The 16,219-nt window shown below is 44.7% G+C and overlaps 1 long non-coding RNA gene across 1 annotated transcript; it reads right to left on the reverse strand.

Annotated features, from left to right (window-relative positions):
• Positions 1 to 662: 662 nt before the first annotated feature.
• On the reverse strand, positions 663 to 2,751 carry LOC147972092 (uncharacterized). The gene is made up of 2 exons (XR_015603378.1): positions 2,697 to 2,751; positions 663 to 863 (listed from the first exon to the last, which is right to left on the reverse strand). It is a non-coding gene; the product is annotated as an uncharacterized LOC147972092 (long non-coding RNA).
• Positions 2,752 to 16,219: the final 13,468 nt, after the last annotated feature.

Raw genomic sequence — 16,219 nt, forward strand, 5'->3', positions numbered from 1 at the left:
ATCGATTGTCATCGAACGTTAAGCGTGCGGACCCCGCGGGTTCGAGAACTATGTAAACATGACCGAGATTCACTTCCGGTCAATAACCAGTAGCGGAACCTGGATGCTCATATTGGTTCCTACATATTCTACAAAGATCTTTATCAGTCAATCCGCATAACAACATATGGTGTTCCCTTTGTCATCGGTATGTTACTTGCCCGAGATTCAATCGTCTGTATCATCATACCTAGTACAATCTCATTACCGGCAAGTCTCTTTACTTGTTCCATAATGCATAATCCCGTAACTAACTCATTAGTCGCATTGCTTGCAAGGCTTACACTACTAAGAAAAAGGCTACTAGCAGCGCGAGTAAATTGGCTACTAGCAGCGCGGGTACCCGTGCTACTAACAATTTACTAGTAGCGCGGATGTCAACCGTGCTACTACTAATGAAATAGTAGTAGCGCGTCTATAGTACCACACGCTACTAGTATCATGAATACTAGTAGCGCTCCATTTCACCCCCACGCTACTACTAACTAATTAGGAATTAAAAAAATAAAATCCATCAATTCCATTTTATGCATACAATTCTAACAACTAAAACAAGCCCAGATTTGTAATAAACAAGTAGCATTCCACATCATTCCAAATCGAAGATTTATAGTAAACGAGGAGCATTAGAGCATATCCATACATCTACACTTATTGCCTAGTCACTTATTCCCAGCTAGTGCAAACACAGTTGAAAGCAAACAAAAATGCATAGAAACACCAAACAGTGGCATTCTATCCCTCCAAATGATTTGCTCCCTCTCCATCCTTGCAATCATCTTCTTCTCCCTTATGTGCTTCTCCCATTTATGAATCCAAGATTTCTGTAAAGAGCAAAGAACAAATAAAATTAAATTTCAGCGGACATATATTTCCTTGCATGTTGTGTTGTACAGTAGCTATAGGAATAAATATATGAAAACAAAAAAGTGAGTGATTTATATTAATAAGAGATTGCTGCACATAGAAAAACTAGGTTAAAAGCCAAGATGCAACAGGAGGAAAATGTGCCAAGAATAGCACTATTTTCATCAAGTGTTTGCAAGCCTTCAGTAACTTGAAAGCAGTAAAGTGTCAGTGTTACATGAGCTGTGTGGTCAATTGGCATCACAGGTTTTTGAGAACATTGCCACCATGCTCATATGCTCATATACACACCAAACTCCATCAAGTGTGGAAGCTTTTGTAGAAATTGGCCCCATAGGGTTTTGTTCTAGCACCGCCACTGAAGCAGTAGATTGACTCATAACAAGTTTAATTCAGCCGAGCAAACAATAAAAAGACTGAGGATCAACATTAACCAAAACTAAGTGATTGTGTTAAACTAGGTGTTAGTGCTACAGACCAACATAATGAACATGACCAAGCATTTAAAAATCCATGTGATTCACAGATATGACAATCACAAGCAGATAGTGAAATTAGCAATTAAGATTGAAGAACAAAGCAACATTTTCATGTTCTATCAAGAGCTTGACCTTATTTTCCCTAAAAAGGGTTTGACCTTTTAGGTGTATGCCAAGTGACACCGCAACAAGCTAGATTGGGATGGACAAACAATAATCAAGTATGAAAATGAAAATCAACAGAAACAAAATCCATTCATACATGTTCCAGTGCGCGTCCATCTTTGCCTGAAAATCATGAATTCTGTGTTTGGATTTTTTTAATCATCTGCCTACTGTTTCAAGAAACAATAAGGTGTACGCCCAAACCCAAGCTCTATTGTAGCGTCATATTTCAAAGCACTAAGCTTACAGAAGTACAAGAACAGATAATCATGATTGTTTCGACACTCGCGGCACGACAACATGCATTTGTCTGGCCAGAGTCAATTGCCAACCTAAACACGCAACCGTGATAATTACATACACACAGCCCAACTTGGTATTCAGCTTGACACCTATATGACACACTGCTCTACCCAATAATGGAAAGACCTTGACTGATCCACAGAAAGGCATGGTGCCTACACATGTAGGTACTAGTGAAAACTACCTACACAGCATCAACAACAGGATGCATCACTGATCTGGAGGAGACGAAGCAACAAATCCCACGGCCCCAGTACCAAAGCATCGAGCTTTGGCACAAGAGCCACCTCCACAGCGGGCAAGTTTGTGGGTCGATCCGCGCAGGAATCCCCCAGACATCGCATGATAAGCAGCCATTTCCTAGTGCAGACACTACATCGGCCATCAGGTGTGATTTGGCATCGGATTTTCACTGCCGTAGCAGCAGGCGACGCCGGAGGGCGTCTTTTTGGCCAGGGCCCTCCGCTTCTCCTTGTGGCGGCGGCGCCTCTCGGCGTCCTCCTCCGGCGCGCGCTTGTAGCTGGTCCTCAAGAATTACTAGCTGTTCTAAATTCCAATTTTCTACTGCTGACTATCTTCACCTAGCAAACAATAACTTATGCTAATCATGCTACTTCCGAAACATAAAATGAAAGCAAACCTAGTTATCTAACTCGAATCGAACGAAGCCTAAGTGAGCAGCATAAAATTCACTGAGAATAAGAAGCCTCAGTTAGATCAATACAAATTACTACATCTCGACCAATGGGTGACCACAGTGTAACCAAATACTAGCGCACATCTAGACGAGACAATGAAACGAAGCTCCATGTGTAGAAGAAACGAGGGAGAACCGATCCATACCCTGATGAAGCGGTACTTGGGCTCGAACTTCTTGGCGGACTCGAGGTTGTCGTAGATGAGACCGAATCTGGAGGACCTGCCGCCTCTGAAGTGGGTGCGGAAGTTGAACACAAAGATGCAGTTGGGGTCCTTCACCTCGTACACCTTGGGCAGCCACTCCTTCAGCTCCGCCAGAGCACAAGCACACGAACGCTTCAGAATCGCCGGCGAAATGCAACAGAGCTAAGGAACAAGAGGAAGGGGACGAGATCTCCAACCTTGGAGACGTTGGCGCCACGGGGCTGGTCCCGTCTGCCAGAGGAGACGGTGAGGGGGGCAGGGCGATGGGGGAGGCAGCGCGTGCGCGGGTGCAGAGGCTGGGGATCGCCGGTGGGGAGGTCGCCGAGGTGGTGGGTGGCGGCGGCGGCGTGGGATGGGAGGGAGACGAGGGGTGAATCGGGAGAAGAGAGGAGGTGGAAGGGGATCTGGATCGAGGGTTGGGTGTTTTTTTAGACAAACAGTGGTGGTGGAGTGGGACGGTTGGTGGGGTGGATCGGGGTGGGTGGTGTGGGAATATACTAGTAGCGTTGGCATCTGACCTGCGCTACAGCTATTCATAAAGTAGTAGCGCAGGTTCATAACCCTCGCTACTACTACGGCAATGTCTCGGGGGGCACGGCAGAGACCACTTAGTAGTAGCGAGGGTTAAAAACCCGCGCTACTACTATCAACTTAGTAGTAGCGAGGGATAAAAACCCACGCTACTAGTAAGTAGCAATAGCGAGGGGTATAAACCCGAGCTACTAGTAAGCGTATGTGTATAAGCTTTTCCCTAGTAGTGTTATAGTGATGTGCATTACCGAGAGGGCCCAGAGATACCTCTCCGACAATCGGAGTGACAAATCCTAATCTCGATCTATGCCAACTCAACAAACATCAAGGAGACACCTATAGAGCATCTTTATAATCACCCAGTTACGTTGTGACGTTTGATAGCACACTAAGTGTTCCTCCGGTATTCGGAAGTTGCATAATCGCATAGTCATAGGAACATGTATAAGTGTAAGTGCATCTAGTGCCACCCCTAGTTGGTTTTGGAGTATTGACGACAAACCTAGTTGAGGGACTAATGTGTTTGTGAGAATTGCAGGATAACACAGGTAGAAGTCCCTCATTGATTCGGTTTTCCTACCAGAGATGACCCTAAAAATGTAAGACATTGAAGACTAAGGTGGTATGTGAAGACATTCACATTGAAGACTATGACAAGAGAAGACATCACATGAAGACTATGGAGCGCGAAGACTTAGATCTTTCGTAGTTCTTTTCTTCTTTGTTGAGTCATAGGAACCACCATACTGTTAAGTGGGGTCCAAGAGAACCAGTCAGAATGACTGAAGTGATGCTTAACCAAAACCTTTGTCTTCGAGTGAAGACTATGAGAGCGAATCTTGTCCAGAGTCGGACAAGTCAGCTTTGCTTGTAGCCCAAGTAAAGTTGCCGTGTGTGTTTGAAATCTGACCGTTGGAACACGTGTCAGTTCATTAGTGACCCAGGGTCATTTCAGACAAATCAGGTCGGGTTGCCTAGTGGCTATAAATAGCCCACCCCCTACAACCATAAACGGTTGGCTGCTCAGAGTTAGAGTACGGTTTTTGTCGTTTGAGAGCAACCCACCTCGAAGCTTTTGAGAGAGAATTCCTTGCGAGGATAAAGCCCTAAACACCCAGAGCCAAAGAGTGTTAGGCATCACTTAAGTCTTCTTGTCTGTGTGATCTGAAGACTTATTACACTTGAGGACTGTGAATCCTCCAGCCGGTTAGGCGTCGCGTTCTGAGCATTCAAGAGTCATTGTGGATCGCCGGTGAACGAAGTCTGTGAAGGTTTGGAAGTCTACCTTGAAGACTTACCAGAGTGATTGGGCGAGGACTGGGTGTCCTTAGCTCAAGGGGAATAAGGTGAAGACGAGGTCTTCTGAGTTGAATCTCAGCCTCCCTAACCAGACGTATAGTTGTCACAGCAACTGGAACTGGTCCAACAAATCATTGTCTTCAACGAGTCACTGGTTTCATCCTTCCCTTCCCTTTACTTACTGTTGGTCCTTGTGAAGTCATTGTACGATTGCATCACCATTTGGCTTCACTGAGTGATTACTTGTTCTGATTGGCTTCACAATATCTTCCTACCTGATCCTTACCAACTAGCTGCTATTAGTCATTGTGCTTTCACTTCATTGAATACTTGACTATGGTTTTCCTAGTGTAGTCTACCTTCCGCTGCATGGTAATAGGTTTATTTCTATCGTTTGTCTTCGAAACTTACATGTTTTGAAGACTTCCATAAAAATCGCCTATTCACCCCCCCCCTCTGGTCGATCACTAGCACTTTCAATTGATATCAAAGCAAGGTACTCCCTTGTTCTGTGTGATTCGGTTTAACCACCTGGAGTTTTAGCTATGTCGACTGCAGGGATAATTAAAGTCTCTGCTGCATGCCCCGTCTTCGATGGAACAGAATATCCCTACTGGAAGAATAAGATGCGTATGCATCTTGAAGCCATTGATGTCGACCTTTGGTATGTCGTCAAGAACGGCGTTCCCAAGGCTGGAGAAGGTGTCACTGTTGCTGATGTCAAGAAGTTCGTTCAACTGGACTCTAGTGCCAAGAATATCATCTGTGGTCATCTTACCAAAGGACAGTATGGCCGTGTGAGTGCTTTGGAAACATCTAAGCTAGTCTGGGACTGGCTCTCCAAGGTCAACGAAGGCGTCTCAACCCAGAGAGATCAGAGAATCAGTGTCCTTCGCAACCTCTTCAACCGCTTCAAGAGAAATGACAATGAGAATGTCCAGCTCACGTTTGATCAACTCACTGACATCACAAATGAGCTTCAAGCCCTCGGCGCCACTGAGATCACCAAGCATGAAGTCGTCAAGACACTCCTGAGATCACTTGACAGTTTGTTTGACACCCTAGCCCTGATGATTCAAGAATGTCCTGATTTCAAGACACTCGATCCGTCTGACATACTTGAGAGGCTCAACACACACGAGTTTTAGCTTTCTGAGAAAAGAGACATCTACGGTCCCAACTATGGGCGAACTCGTGCCTTGAAGGCAAAGGTTGTCTCCTCATCTGAAGAAGAATCTGACAGCAGTTCTGATGATCCTGAAGACATTGGAAAGGAGCTTGCTATCCTTGTGAAGAAGTTCCAAAAATTCACCAAGAAGAAAGGCTTCAGAAAGTCTTCACGATCAAGCTCAAGGAATGATGAAGCTTCTGCTCATGACTACAAGAAGAGAACATGTCACAAGTGCAAGAAACCTGGCCACTACATCTCTGAGTGTCCACGGTGGGACAATGAGAACAAGAAGAAGAAGAAGAAGAAGAGCAAGGAGTATGACTCTGACGACAAGAAGAAGAAGAAATACTCAAAGTCTTCTTCCAAGTCTTCCTCCAAGTCTTCATCACACAAGAAGAGCTCATCTGGCAAGGCACGTGCGTTTGTTGGCAAGGAAATGGATTCTGGGGAGGAGTCCACTTCTGAGGAGGCAGAGGTGGAGTCTGAGGAGGAGTCCGATTCTGGCGTTGCGAGTCTGGCTACAGCATACGTTGCCAAGTCCATCTTCAACACTGAAGACAATGACTTCATCACCGACACCGATGCAAATGACAAGGACTACTCTGCTCCTTCCTACTGCTTCATGGCACGCGGTGCCAAGGTAAACACACGCACTACTCACTATCAAACATCTAGTGACGATGACTCTGATTGTGGTTCCAAACCTAGCTACAAAACACTTGCTAAAATTGCAACTCAACAACAGAATGCTATGGAACACATTCAAAAACTGTTAGACAAAAGCGATGATCTGTTAGACGCTGAAATGACTCGATCTCAGTCCTTAATTGAAGACATAAAAAATCTTCACGTTAAGTATGAGGAACTTGAAAGTCGTCATGAAACGCTCTCAACAACTCATGAAAGGCTTTCCTATGACTATCTTCAAAGGAAGCAAGATCTTGAGAAATTGAGAGCGGCTCATGAAGATCTTCAAAAGGAAAACGAGTCACTTCGCGCTGAAGAGATCAGTTCAGCTCAGGAAGGATTTGAACCACCATGTCTTAAATGCATTGAGCGTGATAACGCTACTTCTGTTGCTGAATGTTCTACTGCTGCTACTATTGCAATATCTTCAACTGTTGATGTGGTAACTAACCCCTCTGCTGAGAATACCACTGCTATTGCTGATGAGAATGCTAGGTTGAAGACACTGCTTGAAACAGGGATGTACAAAAGTCTCAAAGGGCATTAGACACTATGTGATGTCCTCAAAAGGCAGATCCTGAACCGAAACCCTAGGAAAGAGGGTGTTGGGTTCTAAAGGAAAATGAATGCTGATGGCTCTTACTGGAAACCTGAGCAGTACCCCAAAACCACATGGGTTGCTGCAAAGGAGCCTTCAGCGGATCCATCCACCCTATCTGGCTTCACTTGTGCTAATCCCATTGTTATTGATGAATCCTTTGATGCAAACTATAAACTGTTTAAGAATCAGAATGGTGGAGTGTTTGCCAGGTATATTGGTACTAACTGCAGGAATGGACCGCCTATGAAGAAGATCTGGGTGCCGAAAAGGTGTTTGGAGAATCTTCCTGTGAATGTCATCATGACACCATAGGTGAAGAAGACAAACCCCAGACCACAGGCTTCATATGGTCCAAAGGCTTCATACAGACAGAGGACTCACCTGAGTCGCACTAACGCAAATGTTTTGCAGGGAAACCATACTCAGGCATGTGAATATGAGCGTGTTTCATCAAACCGCCATGTTCATAAGACCAAGAACTATTCTGCGTATTCTTATGAGTACTATTGTCCACCTGCAAGACTTTTTGCTAGGGATCCAAAGCCAAAGTTCTCAGATGCTGCACTTAGACTCATTGCTTCGAAGCCACCCTTGAAGATGTGGGTGGCTAAGAAAGCTTAACTCTCTTTTGCAGGGAAAGGTCTCCAGCCGAAAACCAAAATCGTCTGACACTATTGCTGGGGACCTTAAACATCTTGTAGGGTGCAAGATCAAATGCCCAAATGGTCTTATTATGTACTTTGTTCCTGAATCGCTTGCTACTTGCCCTATCAATCCTAATCTCGATCTAAGCTTTAATAATCCACTAGTTCATCAAATGTTTTTGCTTCACAATTCTCTTCGTGAAGCCTATCCCCCTAACTGCACTATAGGGTATGACACCAGCTGCTTCAGAATGGATTATTGATAGTGGGTGTACAAATCACATGACTGGCAAGCAAAGCCTTCTCATGGACTCAACTTTACGTCCATCTGACAAAAGTCACATCACATTTGCTGACACTGGTAAAAGCAAGGTATTGGGTCTAGGTAGAGTTGCAATCTCAAAGGATCAACACATGGATAAAGTCATGCTTGTTGAATCCCTTGGTTTCAACTTAATGTCTGTCTCAATGCTTTGCGATTTAAACATGATTGTGATATTTGGAAAATATCGCTGCCTTGTTCTAATGGAATCTGACAAGTCTCTAGTGTTTGAAGGGTATCGGAAAGATGATTTGTACGTGGTAGATTTCTCAGCAGGACCACAACTTGCAGTATGTATTCTAGCAAAAGCTTCTGAATGCTGGCTCTGGCATCGGAGGCTAGGACATGCTGGCATGAGGAACCTCCACACCCTTGCAAGGAAGAAGCATGTCATAGGCATCGAGGGCGTCAAGTTCAAGAAGGATCACTTATGCGGTGCCTGTGAAGTAGGAAAGATGACGAGGGCCAAGCATCCCTCGAAGACAATCATGACAACGACTCAACCCTTCGAACTGCTCCACATGGATCTTTCCGGTCCCACTCATTACTCAACTCTTACTACTACTGCTTGTCTCTATGGCTTTGTCATTGTTGATGATTATTTAAGATATACTTGGGTGCATATAATCCTCTTCAATACTGAAGTGCAGGATGTCTTCAGACGCTTCGCCAGTCAAGCAATGAACAACTATGGCGCCAAGATAAAGCACATCAGAAGTGACAATGGCACTGAATTCAAGAACACTGGCCTAGATACATATCTTTATACCTTAGGCATCACACATGAATTCTCAGCTCCGTACACGCCACAGTAGAATGGCGTCGTCGAACGCAAGAACAGAACACTTATTGAGATGGCCCGGACGATGCTTGATGAATACAAGACTCCAAGAAAATTCTGGCCAGAAGCCATTGATACTGCATGCCATATAATCAACCGTGTTTATCTTCACAAGCTTCTGAACAAGACATCCTATGAGCTCCTTACTGGCAAGAAGCCAAATGTCAGTTACTTCAGAGTATTTGGCGCCAGGTGCTGGATCAAGGATCCACATCACACTTCAAAATTTGCACCAAAAGCACATGAGGGTTTTATGCTTGGATATGGAAAGGATTCGCACTCCTACAGAGTCTTCAACCTTTTTCACTATAAAGTGGTTGAAACAGTGGATGTGTGGTTTGATGAGACGAACGGCTCACAAAGAGAGCACCTGCCAAATGTGCTAGATGAAGTTCCATCCAGTGAATCAATCAAACTTATGGGAACTGGAGAAATCATACCGTCTGAAGCTCAGCCTGAAGAGGAACTTATCATCTCCGCACCTGATCAACCTGAAGACAATGCTCAGCCTGACAACAATCCCTCTAACGATGACAATGATCAGCAAGAGCAAAATCTTCGTCCTGTACATCCTCGTGTTGAAAATGAAGTACAGATTGAGAGAATAATTGATAGCATCAATGCACCAGGTCCACTCACTCGTTCAAGGGCAACACAGCTAGCAAATTTTTGTGGGCACTTCGCATTCGTCTCAATATCTGAACCCAAGAAAGTTGAAGAAGCCTTCATGGAACCTGAATGGATTCAAGCTATGCAAGAAGAGCTTCAACAGTTTGAGCTGAATAATGTATGGGAACTGGTTAAGCGTCCTGATCCTCGCAAGCACAATATAATAGGCACAAAATGGATATATCGCAACAAGCAAGATGAGCATGGTCAAGTTGTCAGAAACAAAGCTCACCTCGTTGCTCAAGGTTACACTCAAGTTGAAGGGATTGACTTCGATGAAACATTTGCTCCTGTGGCCAGACTTGAAGCCATACGCATACTGCTGGCTTATGCAAATCATCATAATATTCTTCTGTATCAAATGGATGTGAAGAGCGCTTTTCTCAATGGCAAGATTGAAGAAGAAGTGTATGTTGCACAACCGCATGGCTTTGAAGATCCAAAACATCCTGACATGGTGTACAAGCTCAACAAGGCACTGTATGGCCTCAAACAAGCCCCTCGGGCTTGGTATGACACACTCAAATACTTCCTGAAGAGCAAAGGCTTCAAACCTGGTTCCCTTGACCCCACTCTCTTCACGAAGACATATGATGGTGAACTGTTTGTGTGCCAAATATATGTGGATGACATTATCTTCGGCTGCACCAATCAGAAATACACTGACGAGTTTGGATATATGATGCAACAGCAATATCAGATGTCCATGATGGGTGAGCTGAAGTTCTTCCTTGGTCTTCAAATACGTCAGCAACGCAACGGCATCTTCATATCTCAAGAGAAGTATCTCAAAGATTGCCTGAAGAAATTTGGGATGCAAGACTGCAAAGGCTTCACAACTCCAATGTCAGCCAAACATCATCTGGGTCCCGACGACAATGGTAAATAGTTCGATCAAAAGGTATACCGCTCCATGATTGGGTCTTCACTTTATCTATGTGCATCTAGGCCAGATATTATGCTTAGTGTTTGCATGTGTGCTTGATTCCAAGCGGCACCAAAGGAATCGCATCACTTAGCTGTGAAGCGAATTCTTTGATATTTGGCTCACACCCCAACATTAGGATTATGGTATCCCAAGGGCTCAGAGTTTGATCTGGTTGGATTCTCGGATGCTGATTATGCTGGTGACAAGGTGGATCGCAAGTCTACATCAGGCACATGTTTATTTTCTGGAACGATCACTTGTATGTTGGTCTTCAAAGAAGCAGAACTGTGTATCTCTCTCCACTGCTGAATCTGAATACATTGCTGCTGGATCTTGCTACGCTCAGCTTCTATGGATGAAGCAAACACTCAAAGACTATGGCATTCATCTGAAGCAAGTGCCACTCTACTGCGACAACGAAAGCGCCATCAAGATTGCCAACAACCCAGTTCAGCACTTGAAGACAAAGCACATTGAAATTCGTCATCACTTTCTCAGAGATCATGTTGTGAAGGAAGATATTGATATCATACACGTCAACACTGAAGAGCAATTGGCAGATATCTTCACCAAGCCCTTGGATGAGAAGAGATTTTGCAAGTTACGGTGTGAGCTAAATATCTTGGAATCCTCAAATGTCCTGTGATCAGGCACACATCCTAACACTTATGCATATTGATGACTTAGATGTGCAACACACGAAGTAAAGTAAATCTTCAATCAATGAAGACATACATTCTAAGTGTGAATACATTAATGTGGAATTTGACTTCGGAGCGCCACAATAATTGTGCGCCGCGTCTGGGTCTAATACTTCCTATACGGTGGGTAACGCCACCACCAAATTCTTCTATTTGAAGTGTTTCACCCATGCGTTACAATTGCTATGTCTTCACATTTGGTTTGGCTTCAATATCAACCTGTCTTCATGAGTATCTTCACTATGTTGATTATATATATATATACTAGTGTTCTGTCCTCTACAGCATTCACTTATAGCTATGTCTTCCTGTTGAATCTTTTGAACTAAGTGAATGTGATCGGACCCTAACCTCTCTATGCTTTCTATCTCAAACTCTATCTCTCCAAATCATATGCATTCTCTTGAAACTGTCGAATGTCTTCTCTGCGTCCTTGTCAGCAGAAGATACAGAGACAAACATTAAGTCCTCTTTCATTGCTAATTCCTTCACCTGAAACCCGGAGAAGTGGGAATGACCACCCGACAATCCAGGCGTGCGTGGGAACGTGGAACAACCTCCGATATGTTGCATGATGGCCACGTGTCCTTCAGATGTGAATTGCCAGGGGCACCTGTGTAATAACACTGTGCCGTCCATGTCCCTATAACTACACGTCTCACCACAGTCATTATCCTTTCTTCCACTCTCGCACAAACCCTAGCGCCACCGCTAGCCCTCGACGACGCCGGCGATGAAGCTCTTAGCTGCTGCGACCTCTCCGACGCCGTCTTCATGCCGGCCGCGGACATCGTCTTCTCCGCCGTTGCCGTAGGTGTCCTCCGTCGCCAAGTTAGGGCACGGACGATCAAACTGCTCGGCCTCCTCTCCCACTCCGTCTAGCAGTTCTATGTGTGGTAAATAAAACTTCCTTTTTACGGCCCCTTTGATCCTATATATTCATCACTTTCTGCCACAAGAAGTTTCTATTCACACAAGTTGGATCTATTTCATACTGCATCTCATAATATGCCTAGTATGTTCACTTATGCTTCACAAAGTAGTTAGATTCCTCACTTGTATTGATCCATGGATTCGTACAAATCTGGAACCAACTCTTCATCTATGAGTGAATGTCTTCGCACGTTGAGGTTAATGTCTTCTAAACTGATTTATCTTCAAAATCTTATGAGAATGCATATGACCTCTTCCCCTTCCCTCGCACCTTAATGCTGTCACAGGTACATGTCCGTGGGAGAATCCCTTGGTTCTCATAGTCTGCATTCATTTGCAGAATTCTTACAGCATCATATAAATTCTCCCGAAGCCAGTTCCTGTTTGTCCAGCAAGCGAAAGCCTTTGAAGCCTTTGAATGTGTTGAAGCCATTCAGTTAAAAGTTCATGGCTGCAGAGAAATAAGTAAAGAAGGGTGGCAGAAAGCGTCGAGGTGAAACATCAAGAGATCTGCCCGATGACCTCTCAGAGCTGTACAAGACAGATCCAGAGGAGGATTATGAAAGTGCGTTATATCGACTAGAGAGGGGTGAATAGGCGATTTTTATGGAAGTCTTCAAAACGTGGAAGTTTCGAAGACAAAAGATAGAGATAAACCTATTACCATGCAGCAGAAGGTAGACTACACTAGGCAAACCATAGTCAAGTATTCAATGAAGTGAAAGCACAATGACTAATAGCAGCTAGGTAGTAAGGATCAGGTAGGAAGATATTATGAAGCCGATCAGAACAAGCAGCCACTCGGTGAAGACAGAAGATAGTGCAATCATACAATGACTTCACCAGGACCAACAGTAAGTAAAGGGAAGGGAAGGATGAAACCAGTGACTCGTTGAAGACAATGATTTGTTGGACCAGTTCCAGTTGCTGTGACAACTGTATGTCTGGTTAGGGCGGCTAGGTATTTAAACCTGAGGACACACAGCCCCGGACACCCAGTCCTGAACACGTAGCTCAAGACACCCAGTCCTCACCATATTCCCCTTGAGCTAAGGTCACACAGACCTCGCCCAATCACTCTGGTAAGTCTTCAAGGTAGACTCCCAAACCTTCACAGACTTCGTTCAACGGCGATCCACAATGTCTCTTGGATGCTCAGAACGCGACGCCTAACTGGCTGGAGGATTCACAGTCCTCAAGTGTAATAATTCTTCAGATCACACAGACAAGAAGACTTAAGTGATGCCAAACACTTTTGGCTCTGGGTGGTTAGGGCTTTATCCTCGCAAGGAATTCTCTCTCAAAGGCTTCGAGGTGGGTTGCTCTCAAACGACAAAAGCCGTACTCTAACTCTGAGCAGCCAACCGTTTATGGTTGTAGGGGGTGGGCTATTTATAGCCACTGGGCAACCCGACCTGATTTGTCCGAAATGACCCTGGGTCACTAAGGAACTGACACGTGTTCCAACGGTCAGATTTCAAACACACACGGCAACTTTACTTGGGCTACAAGCAAAGCTGACTTGTCCGACTCTAGACAAGATTCGCTCTCGTAGTCTTCACTCGAAGACATAGGTTTTGGTTAAGCATCACTTCAGTCATTCTGACTGGTTCTCTTGGACCCCACTTAACAGTACGGTGGTTCCTATGACTCAACAAAGAAGAAAAAGAACTACGAAAGACCTAAGTCTTCGAGCTCCATAGGCTTCATGCGATGTCTTCTCTTGTCATAGTCTTCAGTGTGAATATCTTCATATACCACCTTTGACATCAATGTCTTCATACATTTTTAGGGGTCGTCTCTGGTAGGAAAATCGAATCAATGAGGGACTTCTACCTGTGTTATCCTGCAATTCTCACAAACACATTAGTCCCTCAACTAGGTTTGTCGTCAATACTCCAAAACCAACTAGGGGTGGCACTAGATGCACTTACAATCTCCCCCTTTTTGGTGATTGATGACAAACTACTTGAAGTTTTCAACGGGGAATATAATATGTGAAATTGTAAAGGATAAGGAATTATCTTCATAAGTTGCAAGGCTCCCCTTAAGATGTGCATATAAGTAATTTTCTTTTGGAATGCAAATGCACATGGCAGGTTGTACTCGTGCAGATCCTCTTCAACTTATGATGACAATTCATTATGCATGAGAAGGTATGTGAAGATAATGACATGCATAATGGAAAATGGACGTCTGCAAAATGATCTGAGTGCGGAATTTATCGTCGCACATGCGGAATTTATCGTCGCATCACGAAGTAGCAAATAAGTAGCAGACGACCATCGAGTTTAGGTGTTACAACTCGAAGAATCAAAAGTGTCAAAACGAGAGTTGTAAACACGAGGCAAAATATAAAGCAACCGCCCATGTGGACCCACTTGAAGACTATCAAACTCATATGCTTCTCCCCCTTTTGTCAGTAAGGACCAAAAAGGTTTGAAGACATAGAGCATCTACTCGTTCCCATGAAGAGTAGGTGAAGCAGCAGGGTCGTCGGTGGTGTTCGGCGGTGCAGAAGAACTTGGAGCAGGGTCGAAGCGTGCTGAAGGAGGTGGTGGTGAAGTAGCATCGTCTTCATCCTCGATCACTCTGGCATTCACAGTTGCAGCAGAGGAAGAGAACTCAGAGTCTTCAAGAGATGGAGTTCGTCGCAGCACTGCCCTTCGAGGAGGTGTGGAGTTAAACTTGAAGCGTTCAGAGAAGCCATCTTCTTGAAGATCATCTTCAGAACACATAAGCGTCAGCCCTTTCCATGTGCGTCGAGAGGTTTCATGGGCAACAAAGGCATTCTTGGTGGCAAGATTGCGAATGCGGTTGACATCCACCAAGAGGCTTTGCATTTGGCGCTTCAGCCAGTCATGATGCGTATCCTGTTTCTGATGAAGAGCCACCAGAAGCTCTCGGTCATTGAGGGATAAACACGAGTGAATGCTTCAACTCCTTCAATGTTCTGAGAAAAACTTTGATGCTCCGCATTCTGAAGACTAAGAGGCTCCTTGGCAGGCTCAGGATAAATGGCTTCAACGGACATATCCACATCAGGCAAAAAGATCCGATGATTGCGAGCAGATGGCTGATATGAGATAGCGGAGTGGAGTTTAATCAGCCGCATTATCCATGGAGCGTAGAACTTCAAGCCAAATAGATGAGAGCTTGATGCAGCAAGTTGGCGGATGAAGAAGTCCTGTGCATTGAAGCATTTGCCATGAAGAATATAGAATACCAAAGTCTTCATTGCACCTTCCAGCTTGGCATGTGGAGAATGTCCTTTTATAGGCCAGAGAGTTCGCCTTATGATGTGATAAATAGTCCTTGGCAGATACTCAAGGTCTTCAACAAGGAACTCCTTAGGATATGCAGCATCTTGTGGCAATGGCTTCATCATACTGAGCATCTGACTCATGTTTGGTTCAGGCTTCTGAAAGATGCTCTCCATAGCTTCACTGTGAAGCTGACAGCCAGGTTCGTAGAGATCGCCAGGAGTGGGCAGACCAGTGAGCTCAATGATATCAAAGGCTTTGGCTTCGTGATGAACATTTCCTGTCATCCACTCCAGGACCCAAGTCTTCGGATCTCTGTTGTACCCACGGATGTGAAGTGTGGCATAGAATTGAAGCAGCAACTCTTCATTCCAGTGCTCTTGGTCGGTGACAAACGACAGCACTCCAACCTCTTTGAAGCAATCCAGAGCTTCTTCCAGATAGGGCAGACCAGCTATTGCTTCGATGTCAAGACGCTTATGTGGGAAGATGCGACCTTGATTATACAGAATGCAGGAGTAATAGCTTTGCTGCGGATAGCTCCAGAATCGATTAGAAGATATTCTTTCCCTTGAGTAGGGGTTCTTGGAGCTATTGAAGAAAGTGTTGTCTGCTTTGAAGCCATTGACATTGAAGGATCCAGGTGCTGATGCAGGACCTGGAAACCTGGGCAGTCTTGGGATTGGCTTCTGTACCTGAGGCCTGTGCTCAACATGATAGTCAAACTGAGGACTAGCAGCAGGCGCAGGAACAGAAGCAGTAGTATCATTGGCTTCGCTGACTTCTGGTGCGTGGGTTGGTGTAGGCTACACATTGGCTTCAGTCATGAAAGTGTCAGTGGCGTCGGTGGCAGCCTCAAGATTCTCAAACTCC

The sequence above is a fragment of the Triticum urartu genome, chromosome 5A (assembly GCF_056163025.1).
Source record: "Triticum urartu cultivar PI428250 chromosome 5A, HENAU_Tu73, whole genome shotgun sequence".
NCBI classification, from domain to species: domain Eukaryota; kingdom Viridiplantae; phylum Streptophyta; class Magnoliopsida; order Poales; family Poaceae; genus Triticum; species Triticum urartu.